The sequence below is a fragment of the Pteropus medius genome, unplaced genomic scaffold, assembly GCF_902729225.1.
Source record: "Pteropus medius unplaced genomic scaffold, Ma_sr-lr_union100, whole genome shotgun sequence".
In the NCBI taxonomy this organism is placed as follows: domain Eukaryota; kingdom Metazoa; phylum Chordata; class Mammalia; order Chiroptera; family Pteropodidae; genus Pteropus; species Pteropus medius.
Genome location: NW_024349519.1, coordinates 5806113 through 5824253, shown reverse-complemented (window position 1 = coordinate 5824253; position 18141 = coordinate 5806113). Strand labels below are relative to the sequence as shown.

The window sequence follows — 18141 nt, the reverse complement described above, 5'->3', positions numbered from 1 at the left end:
TCCTCTGATCAAACGGTTTGGGGGTTGCCTATTTGGGTTTCTTTTCCTTTGGTGTGTGTGTGGAGCGGGGAAGGGGGTTAGTTAATTAAACTCTTAGATTCCTTCCGGCGCGCCTCGTCTCGCCGGGGACCCAATTGGACTCGATCCTATCTGCGTAATCCCATAGGCTGTGCTGTGTCCTCCTCCGAGCAAGAAGTCAAAGATTCAGCCTCTAGTGCAGTCCCTTCCTCTCCTCGACGCTCCTGTTCATTTCAAAGAAAACCTCCAAGTGTGGGGAGTGCCCATGAAAACCTTAGCCCACTCCAATGCCAGAGCCGGACCCAAGTTAGCATAGCCCACTTCAAGTACTGTTCGAAGTATTAATTTGATCAAACTACTGTCCATGTTTCAGTATGCCAAATTTCCAGGGCTGGGCTCTTAGGCACATTAGCGCAGAATTAACTAGAACTCAGGCCGTTTTTAGTTCTGCCATGACATTTGTGTCACCAGAGAACTTCTGGCTCTTCCCCGTTCTTGATCAGTCGAGTCTCATGGAGTACTATTCTCCCCCCGTCCCCACCCCAATACACCCCATGTTGCAGAGAGCAGACCCCAGGCAGCTGCTAACCCCAACTTGACAAGTGTCACTGCAGAGCTGGGGCTTCTCTATCTCTCAACCCCTTCCGCAGTCCTCTGGGATACTGTATTATCTCCCAGGAGGATGAGGATGTGTGTGGGTGTCTGTGGGCAGGAGAGTGGGGAGAGTATTGATCCATGCAATTTTTATTCTTTTAAGAAAAATCAAAACCGCAAATTTCACATTTTTTTTTTCAGAGCTCCAGGTCGCCTTGATTTTTATTGCGAGTGAAACAAGGGACTGTTCAGCAAAAATTGAGCAGATGAAAAGGAATATGTAAGGAAATAAAACCTAGAGGCAAAAAGAGAAAAACGGTGCAAATCTTGGGAAATGTTTAGCCTCGCCCTGTGCTGACTCAGATCCCCCTGCACTGTAGAATCTCTCTCCTCTCTATATACACAGGCTGAGTTCCTAATCCTCTGAGCACAAATCACTCAGGAAACAAGGCTGTTGCTTTTGAAATAACTTTACTTGCTCAGTGGTGTTTGTAACTGATGGGAATCTGGGCAAAACAACCTAGGCTGTCTTGCTCCTCAGCATTTTATTGGAGTTCGCTTTTTTAAGTTGTGTCTGTTTATCTCACCAGAGTCACAAATGCTTCCATTAGGTTATAAACTTGTAGCTTCTAAACTAAACTCCAGAACTGCCCAAGAAGACTGAAAAAATGATTTGTTCGAGCCACAGAGGCAGTGAAAATCAGTACTTTTAAGGGCAAAGAGCCTACTCTTCATGTTCATATCTTTGAGTTCTTATCTGTCTATTGTCTCAATCAAGACCTTTAAATGAAAGCAATTTCCCAACAAATTGAATGACCCGGTGGAACAGAATCAATGGAGGATGGAATCACTGAAGTCTTACAGCAGTATCTTCACAAGACAGCCACTTCAGTGGACCTGTAGGCATTAGTAGCAGGCAGAGTTGGGTATGGAGACGCTCCTGAAGAGAATATTTATAAAGCCTACACTTGGATCTCCTTATTAATTGAGGGGAAATGCTACTTTGTAATGATGAGAAATGAATTTCATGTAAGAAGAAATAGTCTGTGGTGGCTTTAGAAAGGTTTTGTTTATTGAGCATTTACTATACATGGAGCAAACATGTCGGAGACCTTAGGGCATGCACAATTGTTCCTTCACGAGGCTTATTGCCTCTTTGGACAAGTGCATGGGCAGCATCTTATGTACTCAATGTAAGTGCACACTTGGTCTTCAACCAGGACTCTCAGAAAATCACTTGGGCTGGTACATGTGATGACTTGCTACCAGACAGTCTGAATTCAAATCTCAGCCCCACTGCTTATCAAATGTAGCTTAGAATAATGTAGTTAACCTTGAGGGGATGCTTATGTTTTTCATTTGTAAATGAGGATAATAGTATCCACCTCACAGGACTGTTGGGAGGATTAAATGCTTAGTGGGCAGAAAAGACTCAATAGATGAAGTTTATATAAGGCTAGTTTATAAGGCATCTTCTCACAACCATGCCTCTCTACACTAGCCTCCATGCAAATTTTTACAAGTTAGAAAAGAACCGTTTTTTAAATTTAATCTGAAAAAATTCTTCGTTGTGGTCTATTGGGCTGCTTCTGGATTTTTTTTATATTAATAGTATTATTTTCTTTGTCTTTACAAACCAACACAATACCATGCCTTTTACAAATAAATCAATTCACTTAAGCAATGTCTACTTTTCTTTTAAAGACTTGATAATAAATATATCTTTTTTGAAAATGACACCTTTATGCATTGAATTGTGTCCTCCAAAGATTCATATGTTGAAATCTTCTCCTCCAATACCTCAGAATGTAATTTATTTGGAGATAGGGTCTTTACAGAGATAATCAGGTTAAAAAAAATCACTAGGGTAAGCCCTAATCCAATATGACAGGAGTCCTTATAAAAAGGGAAAATTTGGAAACAGACACAGGGAGAACACCAAGTGAAGATGAAGGTAGAGATAGAGGTGGTACGTCTACAAGTGCAAGAACCACCAGAAGCCAGGTGAGAGACATGGAACAGGTTCTTCCTCACACCCCTCAGAAGAAATCAACCCCAAGGACACTTTGATTTCAGACCTCTATCCTCCAGAACTGTGGGACAATGGATTTCTGTTGTTTAAGGCACCCAGTTTGTGGTTCTTTGTTATGGCAAATGAATGCAATACTTCAGCAAATGAATGCAAAACCCAACCAAGTCATGCTATGAATGCCTCTTGGCTCACTGAAGCCTATTTTTCACGTGAAGATGAAGAGTTCACAACAGTTTAAGCCACAAGCTTGGGCTTTAAAAAAGCAAGAACCTGATGGTGTTGGCAGGCTGTTTGATTTCTAGGCTTTGCTTGGTCCCTGTTTCCTGTGTTTGCCCACATCTGGGCTCTTTTTCCTGACCTGCAGACTCAGCCCCATTTGGTGTTTCCAGGGTGAATCAGTCTTGACCCTGTAATGACCTGCTTAGGCTGAGCTAGAAGGCATGTTCTCTTGCTTGAAATACTACAGAGGCTTCCCAGAACTTTCTGGATCGAGCACACCCTCCTTGCATTAGCCTACAAGGTGCCTCGTATTTGCAGTCTGCCTATCTTTCTGGTTTCTTTTCTTACCACTCTCCACCCTTGTTTGCTCTAACCCTATTAAATTATTTATAGTTCTTCGAAAGCATCCAACTAGTCTATGCTTCTGTACTTTCAACATACTGAGACTGTTACCCACTGATAACAGCCCTATTAGGTGCTTATCCTTTAAAATTTAAGTCAAGCATCACTTTCTTAATAGTCTACTGATGTGCATATTTGTTGTTTTGTCTGTACAGGATCTGTTTCTCCTTCTTTGTAATGGCCCAGATTTTCCTCGGGGAACCACCTTCCCCAACTGTCAGTGGTTTCCTTGGAGGCTCATCTCTGGTTGTACTCTTAGGTCATGAGACCCAGACTTGGAAAATTAGAGCTCTGGATCCTCCGGATAAAAAGATTGGTTCAGGGATGAGCATGTGAATTAGGTCAGGTCTTGGGATATTTCAGGAACTTTTAGGAATTCCATAACAATAAATTCAAAAAATATTTGTTGAGCACTAATGTACCTCTTTGCTGGAAATTCAACAGTAAACCAAACATAGTCTCTACTTTTTTGGATCTTCTTTGAGCCACTGAATCAAACTCTACCTAAAAACAAACTACCACTGAACTTTTAAGATTAAATTAATATTTCTTTGTTATCTTTTAAGCCTGTTTGGGCTGTAAGTGACTTGCAAATTAAAGTATACTAACTGGTACGCCCACTCCCCATTTAGATACTACTTTTCTCTGTCCAGGTTTCTATTCCTTTATCACTTTATTTCTTTATTTGATTAATTATACCTGAACTTATTCCAAGAAAAGATTTAAGTCCACTTACAATTATGCAACAATAACATATAGCAAATTAACTTGATATTGTCATATGAAAGTAGATATGAAATGAGAAACAGAAATGAGACAGCTTCCTAAAATTCATCCCAGAAAGAGTGAGACACAATTTAGCTTTCAGGTTTCTAGCAGCCAACACTACAAGGGTTACATAATTCTTACACAATTGAAAATGAGTCTAAGATAAAAACAATACTATTTGGAGAAGTACAACCATTGCTAAATAGAAGAGCAGAAAGAAGCACCCCACCCCCTGTCATCATGAAGAAGGCTCTGGAAAAATGATGAACAAATGATCCTCAAAAACATCCTCACAGAGCACACAACAGTGTGTTTCTTGGAGCTGTTTCTCAGAGCATCCCTTAATTTACTTTTCAGAAAATTCATTTTTCAGAAGGAGCAATTTAATTGACTTCACTCTGACAAGCACTTCACAGTGTGTATGACAATTGCAATAAAGCGAGTAGTCCAGAGTGCTCTGGTAGGACATAGCAGGAACAAGCCGTGTGGTTGGAGGTGAAAGAGGTTTGAGTCAGGAAGTCTTCCTAGGAGAAGAGGCACATGAAAGATGAACTAGCCTAGAAAAAGATGTACGCATGTGTGTTTTTAGCATTTTAGGCAGAGGGAACATCATGTATAAAATGAGGAGGTGAGTGCAAGTATGGTGACTCTGAGAAACTGAAATATTTTCAGTCTGGCTGCAGTATGAGGTATAAAGACAGAGCAGTGGTGAAGGCTTGGATGACACTGGAGAGATGGGTAGAGGCTGGGTTATTAATAAGCTTAAAAGCAGGGTCATGTTCAGTGGGGGAAGATGGTGAGTTTGTTTAGGTTTGAATGACAATAGAAAGGAAACTTCAAAACTGAGAAGCCAAAGAGATAGACAGAAGCAAGGGAGAAAGATGTGTGAAAGAAGAGAGCATTTCCAGAAGAGAATAGTCCCTTCCTTCTTCTGCTAAACTTTAGACTGTCCAAAGCAAACTACGTTCCTTGGAGCCCTAAGAGTTCTATCAAACCCCTAAAGTAAGAGGTTTGATGAAGGACCTCAGAGGGCCTGACAGGTAGGACTTGGGGACTTCAAGAGGGTTCAGCAGTTTATTGTAGTTCCATAATGTGGACTGGCTGATCGGCATGTCCTTCAGTCCATCCTCCATAAATAATATGCACCAGGCTTTTGGGAGTTTGGCCAGCAGTGATCTTGAAATCATTATTTGTGGGTAATATTAAACTATTCTATGTTGCTTGTGAAAAGAGGAACTACTAGATATTTTGACAGTCAACTGAGCCAGACTGATCATCCCTTGTGAAAACTGAGCCTACTCAAGACAGGCCATTTCAAAGGTGAGTGGAGGGAGGACCGTGGGTCAGGTTCCACTTGTTTATCACAGCAATCTTTGTAATTGATTTGCTGGCTCTTCCACTAGTCTGCTCCTTGAGGGCAGAATGCTGCCTATAATTGTTGTATCTCCAGTGCCTTTGCACAACGACTGAAACAGAGTAAGTGCTAATATACATAGAATGATAAATGACCACTGGGACTTCAATGGAGGGCTGTGAGGAGAAGGGAGTGAGGTGGGGGCAGGTAGGGCTAATCAGCCCAGGCCCTAAGGTGATCCAGCCAAGGCTAGAGTGGCCTACTGTCTGAAGAGCTCAGGGGCAGGTAGAGACAACTTTAGATGGGGTGGCAGTGGGCTAGGTGAAGCAGCAATTAGGTTTTAGGGGCAAGATCTGACCTCCCCCAAATAGGGAGTATCAGGTTGTTAGTATTCAACCAAAGGAGCTGAGGTTCAAGTGTGGACCAGCTTCTCAGTGGCTAAATCTGATAGCAGGGTGAAATCCAAGCTAGTGTCTGCATGTGATAGGAGGACAGCTGCTGGTTGGAAGAGCCACATAAAGATACCTAACTTTGGGGAACAAGATTAATTCCAGATCTCCATCGCCAAAATGGAGGGGCTGGAGTGGAGAATAGATTGATTGGTGTTCTGTTTATTTTGGGACTCTGACCCTGGCTTCCTCATTTATACTTCAAACTAGATACTATTGATTTCCCATACCTGTGTTTCAGGAAGAGAGAAAAAGAAGAAAAAATATATACATATTTTTGCTCACAGCTATTAAACCTACCTATTTTATGTCAGATCCTCTTTATGTAGTGTAGAGACATCCAGGACTAATTTATTCACTTTGACAGCTTAAGAGAGTGACATGATGGCTTCTAATGACCTTTCTGGAAATATCTTGGGTTTACTGGTGCTTTATTTACTCTTTTTTCACCTAAAAGGAACTTTGGAGCTTGTAATTGAATCACTGAAGGAAGATTAAAATCAATCCTGTCTCCCAAATTTAGATCTTAGATTTTACTACATTTTCTCTCCTTTTTATAAAAAGTAGCAATTACTGCTTCAGAACGTTGCTTATTCTTTTGGCCCCAGGCTCAAAGATCTCCTATAGATAGCACATGGCATTCCATAAATATCTCCAAGTATGACCTGGAGTGTCTGAGTTAGCTCTTCCCCTCACTAATGCTTTGGCTGGAGCAGAAGTTCCCAGATATTGGAGTTCAAATAATTCCATAACTGCTAGTCATACTATCACCCCACGCCCCAACTCCCACCCTGAGTCAAGGATTTGTGGGTCATTAAAATAAAACAAAGCTCAAGTAAGCATACAAAAAAATTATATGCTCAATAGTGTGGTTATGGGCTATAAGTACAAAAAAGGAAGAAACTTTCACATACAGATTGCTAGATTTATAGTCCATTTTCTTCTGGAGTTTAAGATGGCAAGGGGGAAATTCTGAAATAGTGGCTCTGTGCCATTTTATGAGCAGGAAAAAAAGGAAATTGTTGACTTTTGCTCACCAACTCTGAAAATCCAGATATGCAATCATGGTTGGAAGAGAGTTGGAGCAGCTTGGAGCAGCATTCCTGATCCCTTGAGAACTGGCTTCCAGGCCAGCACCCTCCACCAGGATGTGGTTTTTCTGGTGAGTGAGAGCCATTGATGGGCCTAGAAAGCAGCCTTTTATGTTAGTGTGCTGACCGTGTGACTAGAGCACACTCTCCTTGCGTTACTGTCGTAAAGCATTAGCAAAATAATGTGTTACTCATGATGGGATTAGGCAAAATGTATAAAGGAAATTAGTTTACTAACTCCATTAGGTTAAAAGGCAAATGGGAGACTGAAACAATAACCAAATGATAATATTTTAATTTGCAAGATTAGCTATCTGGCAGGGAATTTCTCTTTTAATTGATTTAGCTTTCTACATTGTGAAATAATGAAGTTTAAGGAGCTTTATAGGAAGACAGAGGAAATTATTGTGTCACACAAATCAACACACTTATTCCTTTTTATAGAGTTAGAGAGTTACAACCCACTCTTGCCGAAAAGTACTATTTCAGCCACCAAAGCAGAATAATTCAATATGAGAAAAGGGGGGAAAAAAAAAAACCCCGAAAAACTAAAACACCCTCAAACCTCAGAGATAAGGAGCTAAAAATGAACTCAAAGAATCAAGAGTACATTTTCCTCAAATGTATGGTGAGATCTCAAGATGGTGAGATCCAGTCCACACTTCTGGGTGGCACAGCTTTGCAAGTGGTATGAAAACTCCTCTAATCTGAAATTAGAATTGCCTGTAAGTAGCTATAGTTTCCTTAACTATCTTCTTAAAAAGGTTAGAAGAGACAGGCAATCTTGCCAGCAAGACCTGAGAAAAATGTGACTACAGTAAGATGTTTATGTCTTTGCTCATCTATTCACTCTTCAAGAATCAGGGAGGTGTGTGAGTGACAAGTGTGAGGAGGAAAAGGAAGAGAAAGGAGGGGTAATTCTCAAAACACAGCCGAAGGAAATGAAGCTCATGTCACAACTGTAGCAGGAATATATTGATACTATTTTTTTCCCCATGAGTGAGGTGGATGCGTCTGTCTGGGAAACACTTTCCATGGGAGCAAAGTCACTGAAAATAAATCTAAGTCATCTGATTTTTCATAGTGCAAATGCCCATCCATAGACTTGGTGACCAGTGCTTGGCAAGTCGTTGTTATTGTAACTATTATTGACATTATTTTTATCTGAGTCTTGAGCGTTAATACTGGAGGACTGCGTTTTCTTTTCGCTTTTTAAATTTGATGCTAAAATTGATTTAGAATGTCTAGCAGAAAATTATAAATTATTCACTAATTTCGAGCATCAGCATCATAAAGATGAGGAAGCTAGCTGTATTACTGTCAGTCTTTCAGTGGTTCTTTCTCTCCCTATTCTGATAGGAGTGTGGTTTGCTAACATATTGGCTACGTGGTATCAAGGTTTTTATCATTTCCTCCTCATCTGTCAGTTTGCACATCTACTCATAATATTTGGCATATTTTGTGTGGTATCAAGCTCTGGTTAGATTGTTGGCCCTTTGAGAACAGGGGTCATTTCTGAGACTTTATATCCTTCACTTTATATCCCTGTACTTGGTACTGTGCCTGCACATCATCTGAATGCAATGAATATTGGTCGATTACTCTTACATTGATCAAATGTGTAATTCCACATCTTCAGTATGCTCTGACTCGAAACCGTAATTTTTAGATCTAGAAGAGCTGTGGCAGATCGTTAGTTCAAAAATCTCATTTTATAGAGGAGAAAACTGGGAAGAAAGACAAAGAAATATATATATATTGTGCTCATAGGCACATGGCACAGTGGGGATTAGAACTCAGCTGTCAGATTTGACTTTTTTATTTTGTTCCTTCCCAGTTGGAGAAACTGGTGTCATTAAGTAAAGCTCAAGAGACTAGGGACTGGTGGCATACATCACGGGCTGGTAAGTCACTCCCCTCATAGTTTTGTGTATAATGACTATAGTGTAAGCATAGTGTCAGTTGTTCTGCATGTCACTCGATACTGTAGGCTAATAGGAATGCTTCTCTGCCTTTATGCAAGGCAAAGAGAGTGTTCCACTGAGCAGTAGCTCCCAGGCATATGCTTATATATAAAGAAGAAAATGAGGTAGCAAAGAATGTGCCTGCTCTTTCTTTTTCAAGGCCCATGCACGGTTTTCTGTAAAGGCTCTTTCTAAGCAGCTATTTCTGGGCCACTAGCCATGGGGGAAACATAAGTTCTTTACTTATACCACAATCCAAAGGGGAACGCACAGGATGGCTTTCTTCTGTCTGCATCCCAAATGATGACCTCCTTTCCTCCTTCTCTCCCTCTTTCCTTCTGAGAACACTTGTCAATCACCCATATGCTAAGCAAAATGCTAGGTAGACAAGCGAGAGAGAATTATGAAAAAGAAAGCTGGTCTGCTCTGGAGCTAACTGTTTTGTTAGGGAGACAAATGTCATAGATATTCACAAACAATGAGATAAATGCTGAAAGAGGTATTTCCAAAGTGTTAATGGGAGCACAAAGGAAGGGACAACTAATGATATCTGTGAGACTCAGCGAGTGTTTTCCAGGAAGTGACATTGAGTCTTTACCAAAGAGTTATGGTGGAGAGGGGTGGTTTCGGAGTAATAGAGATGTCCCTGGTGGAGGGGGCAGCATGTGCAGACACATGACAACGTGAGAGGATATGGTATGTTTAGGAATCCAGAAGTAGTTTAGAATGTTGGAAAGCAGGGGGTTGTGTGGAGGAGAGCTGAAAGCCGAGGCTGGAATATAGAAATCCAAAGGACACTGGATGCTGTGCTAAGGACTGTATATTTTAGCTTCTGGTGATGGGAGGAAGGAACCAGCAGAGCAGAAACTGACTACATTAATGTACTTTTCCTCAAAGTAACACAAGTTGCTGAATATAAATAGCACGGCTAAAGAATAAAATATATCTGGGCTCATTTCATTTTTCTATAAAGATGAAAATTAGTTCTTAGAGGCACCTTTTGCAATTATTAGGTTATTTCAAGTGGTATGCAATTGTCCTTTTACAAAGCTTTGATTTCAAATGTATTTTCAATGTTAAGGGAAAGGGCGATGGACAGAAATTATGGAGACCTGAGTTTGGGTCCAGGTCCAGCATTAAGAGTGGGTAGTAGGAATCTACCCCAGCCCGTCTTCCTCATTCTTCAGGTCAGGGATGGGAATAGCGGCTTTCCAGGGATCTTTCAGCACTAGGACTGGAGTGTGTGACTTTACGTAAGTATGTGGTGTGTTTGTATTTGTGTATTTATATCTAGCACCTAATTCCAATGAGACCACGAGGCAATTGATAATAAAAGGGACTAATTCAATACGAGTCAAAATCTTAAACCTAGATTAGAAGATAAAAGTCAAGTTGTTCAGAGTGAAGAGGAATGAAGCAGGGTCTCTAACTTTTCATTTCGCTAAATAAGGGTGTAATAAAAATAAACAAAGCAAAACAAAACCACCTTTGATTCTCATCAAAAACTGGGATGGTGATAATGACAGAATAAAGAACAGTCTTCTAAGTTGCCATAGTGCCGTCTTATTTAAATTTTATTAATTTTTGGATAGGTGATACATGCATAGCTTTCAAAATTCAAAAGTTAAAACATGTATACGACAAAAAGTTTTCCCCTCGCCCCTTCTCCTGGTATCCAGTCTTCCTTGCTAGGCAGTATATTTTCTAGCTGCCAAAATAAGGTAAGAAATACAACAATTTGCAAAGCCTTCAAGGATCAAGGTTTATCACCAAAAAAAGTCTTTTTTTTTTTTTTTGGTAGGGATGAATCTTAAGCTCTTAAAGAAATTTGTCAAAAAGATACCTACACAAAGACTCTGAGTAAAATAATGGACAATAAACTCAGTAAAATCTATGGACAGTGTAGAGGATTTTCTTATTTCTGAGCTCGTCATCTTTTTAAAAACTTAAAGAAATATTTAGTGGAATTCCTCCAATTCTGCCCCATTAAACAAGCAGAGTATTTTGAAGGAAGTAGTTACCCCAAACCCCATTTATTTATTCCCTACAGGAATCTTAATTTAACTCCTGAATCATGTTTAATTTTTAATACACAACTGGATTCTAAGATATTTCAGCTCCCAAATGAAGCCCTGTATAACAGAATGGGGAAATCTTTTGGATAAAATTGTTCATAGTGTTATCTATTCATATGTGACAGTACATCTGACAAAGGATCTGGGTTTGGTTGGACATAATTGCTATTCAGCTGTTCTTCTAGGCAGTAATTGGTCAACAGGCTTTGGGAAGCCACTCCTGAAATGTTAACATGGTGCCTTGGAATCAGCATAAAAAGGATCTTTATCTTCTGTTCGTTAAAGTGGGCACCTTGGCCTTGGGGCTGGTACCAAACAGTCTCGGCACAAGTTAAAATCAAGGAGAGTTATGGTTGACTCCTGTATGGGACTCTGAAAATAATGCAGTGATTGTCAGAAAGTGAATCCTGTGGTTCTGGTTCTTAGACTAGCAGAAAATAAATACTGTAAAGGAGTATTAAAAGCCTTGGATCAATGCACATCATGCAATGTAGCCATAAATCATTGCCCCTAGAATGAAGAACTGACACCAGATCAATGATTGCCAGAAAAATTACATTTTTCATTAAGTGAAACAGAAAGCAACGCTTGAGCGGTTAAACCTAAAACCAGACTGCTTTTCAGGGGGATAATAGACTGTGAGGTCCAGGCCTGCAGTCTGTTGAGGAGAAAACTGTTGACATCGAATTCTGAGGGAGTAAAGAGAAAAACTGAGCACATTTTCTTTTTGTTTTCAATAGTCTTGGAGTCTATCCAGTTAATGGAGGTAAAGATTTCTCCCCAAATCAGGTCCCGTTACAGTGGAGCTTAACCATCTCCCAGGACAGGTCTTCCTTAGGGCCCTTCCAGTGAAGACACGTTTTAGGGAGCGTTCTGGATCTGCAAAACAAAAGCCCTGGTCCCAAAGCTGCAACAGCAGAGACAGCATTGACAGAGATCTGTAATTCACAGTTCCTCCCGCTGCGCTCCTGCGGGGAGCAACAAAGCCCCAGCCACCTCGTCTAGTCTAAGGGACAGGCCTCCCACTGAGGTCTGCGGGAGCCCCCTCCTTCCCTGCTCCTCCTTCTCTTCCGTTCCTCCTCCCCCGCAACACGTAAACCCATTGTAGCTTTCTCAGAAGTACACTAGAATTACTGTCTTGATAATCTGCCTGTCTTTTCTTGGCTCCCCAGCAGTTTCTTCCCAGACACAGGGCAGGAAAAAAAGGGGGTGGGGGGTCTGCATCCGAAAGCTCAGTTTCTATGTTCATCGATCTCTAGTTTGTAGTGGCACTGACTCTGGAGCCCACCTTGGCCTCAACTCATCTTTCAGTCCAATGGTTAATGACCTGTAAAGAAATAAACAGCTGTTCACAGGGGTCCACATATTAAAAAAGCTCTGAGGTGAATCTTTTGTAATGCAAAGTGTCTTTTTTTTTTTTTTGTGATGCAGAAATGCTTCTTTTAATTTATCTGTTTTATAGGTTAGTTCACTATAGGGCTTTCTAACCATAAAGGTATCATTTGTAGTTGTAGCAGAAGAATGCTGATGAGATTTCCAGTTAAATTCAAATAAAATGAAGTCTGATTTCCTTACCTTGGCAGGATGGCCATTAAATTAACATGTCTCATTCCAGCAACCTATTGCTCAGCTCTATTCCACATTAAAGATCAGCATTTTCATTGTTTTAAGTAGCGAGGAATCAGGGGCCTCACCTCTCCATCAGAGAAATACTTTCTGCCTGGCCCTTTTGTTGCCTCTGAGAGTTGAGAGATGGGTAAAAACCTTGTGAGGAAAGCAGTAAACTTGGTGAGAGGGGCTTCTTGTAGGAGGCATCTTTTTGCACCAAACTGGAAACAATGCAAATGCCTGAATAGAGTCTATATTTGTCCTCCCCTGATCATTACACTTCTGAGAATGCAACGTATGGTTGGAATGCTTTAGAAGTATTATTCCACAGGAAAAATATAAGAATAAACAAAGGTAAATGGGCCATTTAAAAAGTAGTGTTTTGATAACTTTCATTTCTATCATTTCTCTTGTACTGAAAGAACATGTTCATTATTAAATTTTGAAAAGTATAGAAAAGTGCAAAGAAATGTATTCTCTGCTCTTCCCCCCCGCCCCGGGCATGCATATATTACAAAAAATTGATCGCAATGGAGAAGTGATACGTGCTTTTCAATTAATAGATAATGAACATTTCTGCATGTGATTTAATATTATTTTACAACCATTATTTTGTGGCTATATGATACATTTGTTGGATATTAGCATTAACTTTTTTTTTTATTCAATGTTCTTTAGTAGTGATGATCATTCTTTAGTTAACTCTCTGTGTTCATCTATTATTTTCTTAGGATGATTTTGTAAAAGGATTTCTGTTTTCTAAAACTGTATTTGTCAAAGTGAAGAGAAGAAGATTAAGCGAGCCCTGACTATTTGGCATATACTAATATCAGGGGCAGCATGACATAGTATTTGAAAAGCATGGGATCTGAGGTCACACTGCCCTCATTTAAACCCCATTTCTACCTTATGGATGCTCAGTTTTCTTATCCGTAAAATGAGATAATAATGGTACCTATGTTCTCGGTTTTAGTGGGTAGTATGAATGGCTTAATATAAAAACACATATCTGAATGTACATGAACATTTTATTATTATATTTTCCTCCCTCATTTCCATCAATGGCCCAGTTGGGTGGATGATTGCAGAGGAGGAAGCAGGGGTCCAGAAATGAGAAGTAACATGCCTACTGTGGCCAAATCCAGATTTCGTGTGTCCAGTTCCAAAATGCATTCGTCCCCCTTTATACTATAATTATTCATTTAATCCACGTAGAAACTCAAATGAAACATGTAGCTCTGGAAGTTAAAATTTTCAGTCTCACTTCAGAGCTCTGTCAAAGCATTGCTGCTCTAGAGAGGAGCAGCTGCCTGTCATATCTTTCTGTGTTTCCCTCCTGGCACCTGTCACAACTTTCATTATCTCTTAATCTTACATTCCGATTTATTGTCTGTCTTTCCAGCTAGAATGTATGCTCTCTGCGGGAGGACTGTGTCTTTTCAATAATTATCACCAAGTCTGGCATCTTAAAGACTTTTGTTGAATAAAAAGTCAGTTATGTACATAGCCATATTACCAGGTCATTGCCAAATTATTTCCTTTTGCTTATGCAAAAAGATTATCTACATGTATCAAATTGTTTGGATAATTGCTAACTCTTCCTATCTTATGCGTTTCATTTGAAGAAGTTTTGTTTCATTTTTTGGTGCTTCCATAGCCTAGTTCTTCTCTTTGAAGACTGTAATTTATTTACTTATTTTCCACTAGATTTTCCTGATATGTTGGATAATACTTTATCTTGATATTTGGTACTTTCGAGATCAGAAAATGTCATTTTTTCCAACATTGCAACCATTCGATTGTGGAGAGTGGTAAAAATTGTGCTGCACACTGCTCACATAGGGTCAGGACTTTCAGGCATGATTGCAAGTTTCAAGGGGATTCAGGGTAGAAATTTTGCATATTATTTCTATCAATGTTTTTCCTCCACTCACTAAAAGCCCCTAAATATAGCATCTATGTCTTAGTCATTACTCAGCCCCAGCATCTGGTACAGTGCCTGGGACATAGTAGCTACAGAGAAAAAAAGATATTTGATAAATTAATGAAAGACTGACTGACTGATAGAAGGAGTGAGGTTTGTCAGATAAAGAGCTCATTTGGATTTTAGTAACACTGATATTCCTCAGAAGGATGAGGGTGACAGAAGCTAAAACATTGTAGATTTTTAATGAAGCTCTTCAGCCAGTACTTACTTTGGAGATAAATGACCCTAGGGTCCTTGGAAAACTCTCTGGTAAGAAGTCAAGTAAGTCTGTAAAGTTTATCTTCCTTCACAGGGAATTTACAAACTCTAAAACATGCTTTTCATTATGAAGTTAACTGGTAATATCATTTCTGGACTTTTGTTTTCGAATGAAAGTCAGCAACATCATTCTTTTATTTTAAATGGGCTCTTGCTTCCCCTGTTTTAATCAATTTCTCTTTCTTCTTCTGCTGTTCTCTCAGATAACACTTGTACGATTGAAGCTTCTAAGAGAAGAAAAAGTAAGCAGAGGGAAGAAGGTTCTGTTGCTACTGCCTTCTTTCTCATGGAGGATGAATACTGTGCTGAGACAGATGGAAAGAAGATGACACATCAACGTTCCTGAATCCTGGGAGTGGGCTGCAGTTTACATGGGCGATCTGGCAGACCTACCTAAAGCTAAGCTCTTAATTCTGTTTGCTGGTGGCTGACTTCTTGTTCAACTGCTCTAATTTTAGGTGCTAGCATTCTAGGATAGAATTGTGCTTAATAGACATTAAATGTACATTTTTAGGTTTTGTGTTGGTCCCTGGAGGCAGTCTAAGGCCATTCATACCTTAAATAAAAAAGAGGCCTACTCTAAAAGGCCCTACCTTTTTTCACAACTGGGTTCCAGCCTTCGGGTTTAAGCCTTCGATGGTCCCTTACTTAATATTAATGTGAGGTGACAGCCTTGTGTTGTATATTTTGCATCCTTCACCTTTGCAAAGATACTTCATTTTATCAACATCCCGTTTATATTTAGGAGACATCGTTGCTGCGGTGATATATAACAGACATGCAGGAACTTACAACACCCAGGGCGCTGGATTCTGGGTCTGGGAGATGTTAAGTGGTGGGAGCTGTCTTTACTGAGAGCCTGGTTTCCAACTGTTCTTTGCTTTAGGCTGAAGGGATCACGGCCAAAGAAGCAGACTGAGGTGGAGCTGACTCTGCTGATGACACAGGCTTTTTGATGGCTGAAGAAGTTCCCCCTCCTTTGGTCTCCAGAGCACAACAGAATGGAGCTGCTTTCTACACCTCAGATGTTTTCTTCTCAGGCTATATCCCTGTTTTCCCACACCGCGCCTCACTGACCCCAACTCTCACACAAAGTTTAATAAGAAAGCTATCAGATAGTTTAAGAAGACTTGCTCTTTGTAAACTACTAGAAGAGATGAGAAGTGCTTCCTCATAGGTCACCCAAGTTACACATTCAATCTTTTTGTTATATTGGGATTCCATATGGTTTACTCTTATTTAAGCCCTGTGTGTCACAAGTACGGTTTTTCTGATGGCTAAAATAATGTCGATGTCTCTTTCCTGTCACCCTTGCCCCATTTTCTGGTTAGTCTTCCTGGTTCAGTCACCAGGTAGTTACTTCCTTGTGTCTGCCCAACACATCACCACTCACTCACCCCTTCTGAATGGATCCAGCAGCTCTATGGAAGTATGACCCGTCCCTCCTCAGCCACCTCTAATTAAATCAAGGTCTGCTACTGGGCCAATTAGAACTCTTTTTTTTGTGAGATTTTGAGGAAGATTCTGTCTCTCTGAGAGATTGAAACTTTAATATTTGAGCTTAGAAGTTCTGAGTGTCCATTTTATATTTACCTGGTGGACAAAGTAGTACCATGTGAGACGATCAGGCGGAAAGGCTCTTGACGACAGGTGAGGAAATTCTTGACCCCTTTTCCATTCCTGCTCCAGTCTTCTGAAGCCTGGTCACATTCCTGTCCTGGGTTGTGTGAATCATCTCTGTATCTTTATGATATATCTCCTCACTTTTTTTTTTTTTTGCTTGAGCAAGTGTGAGATTTTCTTCTGTTGCTTCTAATGGAAAGAACCGTAACTAGTTCACATTTACTGAGTCAGTATTTCATTTGGCACCACCACCATTCCAAGGAGCAGATAAAGAGCTGATGGGAGAAACATGTAAACAAATAATTCGTTATTCAAGCTGGGAAGTTTCTTTCTTTTTCCATTCATAGTCTCCTTACTTGAGGGGAACTTTGTGTTGTGTGTGTGAGATTGGAGATCAGAGCCCATGAAAACAAATAATGAAGAGGAAGATGTAGCTACTATTAGAAAGGGAATCAGGTTTTGAAATTCAGAGTCCAAGTTTGCAGTTTCACATCTGTGGAATGCAAGCCCAAAAGAACGATTCTGGTCCTCTCAGGCAGGTCAGATGTTGGATCTTGGATTTCTCTGTAGGACACATACCATTGGTAGGAGCCAGAAATGATTTGTTCTTGCAGGACTGAGTAGGATATTTTCAAATTTGCATATTGTCATTTCATTTGCATACTGGGGAAACTGAGAGGTCCTTAAAAGTTGTTTTGATAATCACCACTTCCCTTTTCATTTTTGACAATGATGTGCCTAATTCAAATATTATTATTATTAAAACATAAATAGTCTTGTATTTTTATTACTAGAAAATAACTTTCTATTTGATAGAGCCAAGTTATGGAAAAGTCCGCATAGTCTGTTTTTCATAAAGCACATTCTTTTTCTGCTTAGTGCCAAAATTCTGTCTTGAATGAAAATAAAGTGGAAAAATCTTCATTGTGGTTGATGTATAGCTTTTTATGAAAAGAAATATATTATGATTCTAACTCTATCCTTTGACCTTCTGTTCTGATTTAAACTTACACGAGTACCATGTCTAAAAACCAAAGTATTTAGAATGTGTACAAAAAGGAGAAATGTTAGATAATTTTTTAATTTTGACATTAAATATTTTTTAAAAATTAATAAGAAACTTAAGGAAAACCCTTCTATTGAATAGTTTTTAGTTTCACTTAGAAGATCAAGACAAAGGAATGTTATTCACATATCAGACAAAGGTGCAAATTTTCTCCCTAACTAACTCCTTTAAAAATATTGCCTCCCACAAGTTTCTCTTGGCAAAACTTAATTTAAGATCTGAAATTTAAATATTATGTACATAAGGTTGGAATATAGGTGTTTCTATCACTAATCTAGGCTGTTCTGGGCTAGCTAGGTGGATTTTAGTAGGTCGTCTTCCATTTTTAACTTCCTTCCCAACCTGAAATGAGCAAATGTTTCATGGATTTTTCCTTCTCGCTTTGGTTTCCCCTTGTTACACATTTTGCCAGATGGTCGAGTTTCATTTAGAGAAGAATTTTCCATAATAACATATCACTTGGTCCTCATGGCCAATGGTCCCACTCCCCGCTGCCATCTGCAGGAACCAAGGAATGGAGTAAAGTGGCAAATGAGTCAGGCCTGGCAGAGCCTGGAGGAGGAGGAGCAGGAAAGATACACCAATTGGGGGTGGGGGAGGCTTGGATTGCCAGAAACTTGAAGGCAAAGCCTG

The 18141-nt window shown here is 39.8% G+C and overlaps 1 long non-coding RNA gene across 2 annotated transcripts in view; it reads left to right on the top strand.

Moving 5' to 3' along the window:
- Window positions 1–6672: 6672 nt before the first annotated feature.
- LOC120618263 (uncharacterized) overlaps window positions 6673–18141 on the top strand; it is a 161643-nt gene continuing 150174 nt past the window's right edge. For both annotated transcript variants that reach the window (XR_005657200.1, XR_005657199.1), the window contains exon 1: window positions 6673–6998. This is a non-coding gene — a long non-coding RNA (uncharacterized LOC120618263). The remainder of the gene's footprint in view (window positions 6999–18141) is intronic.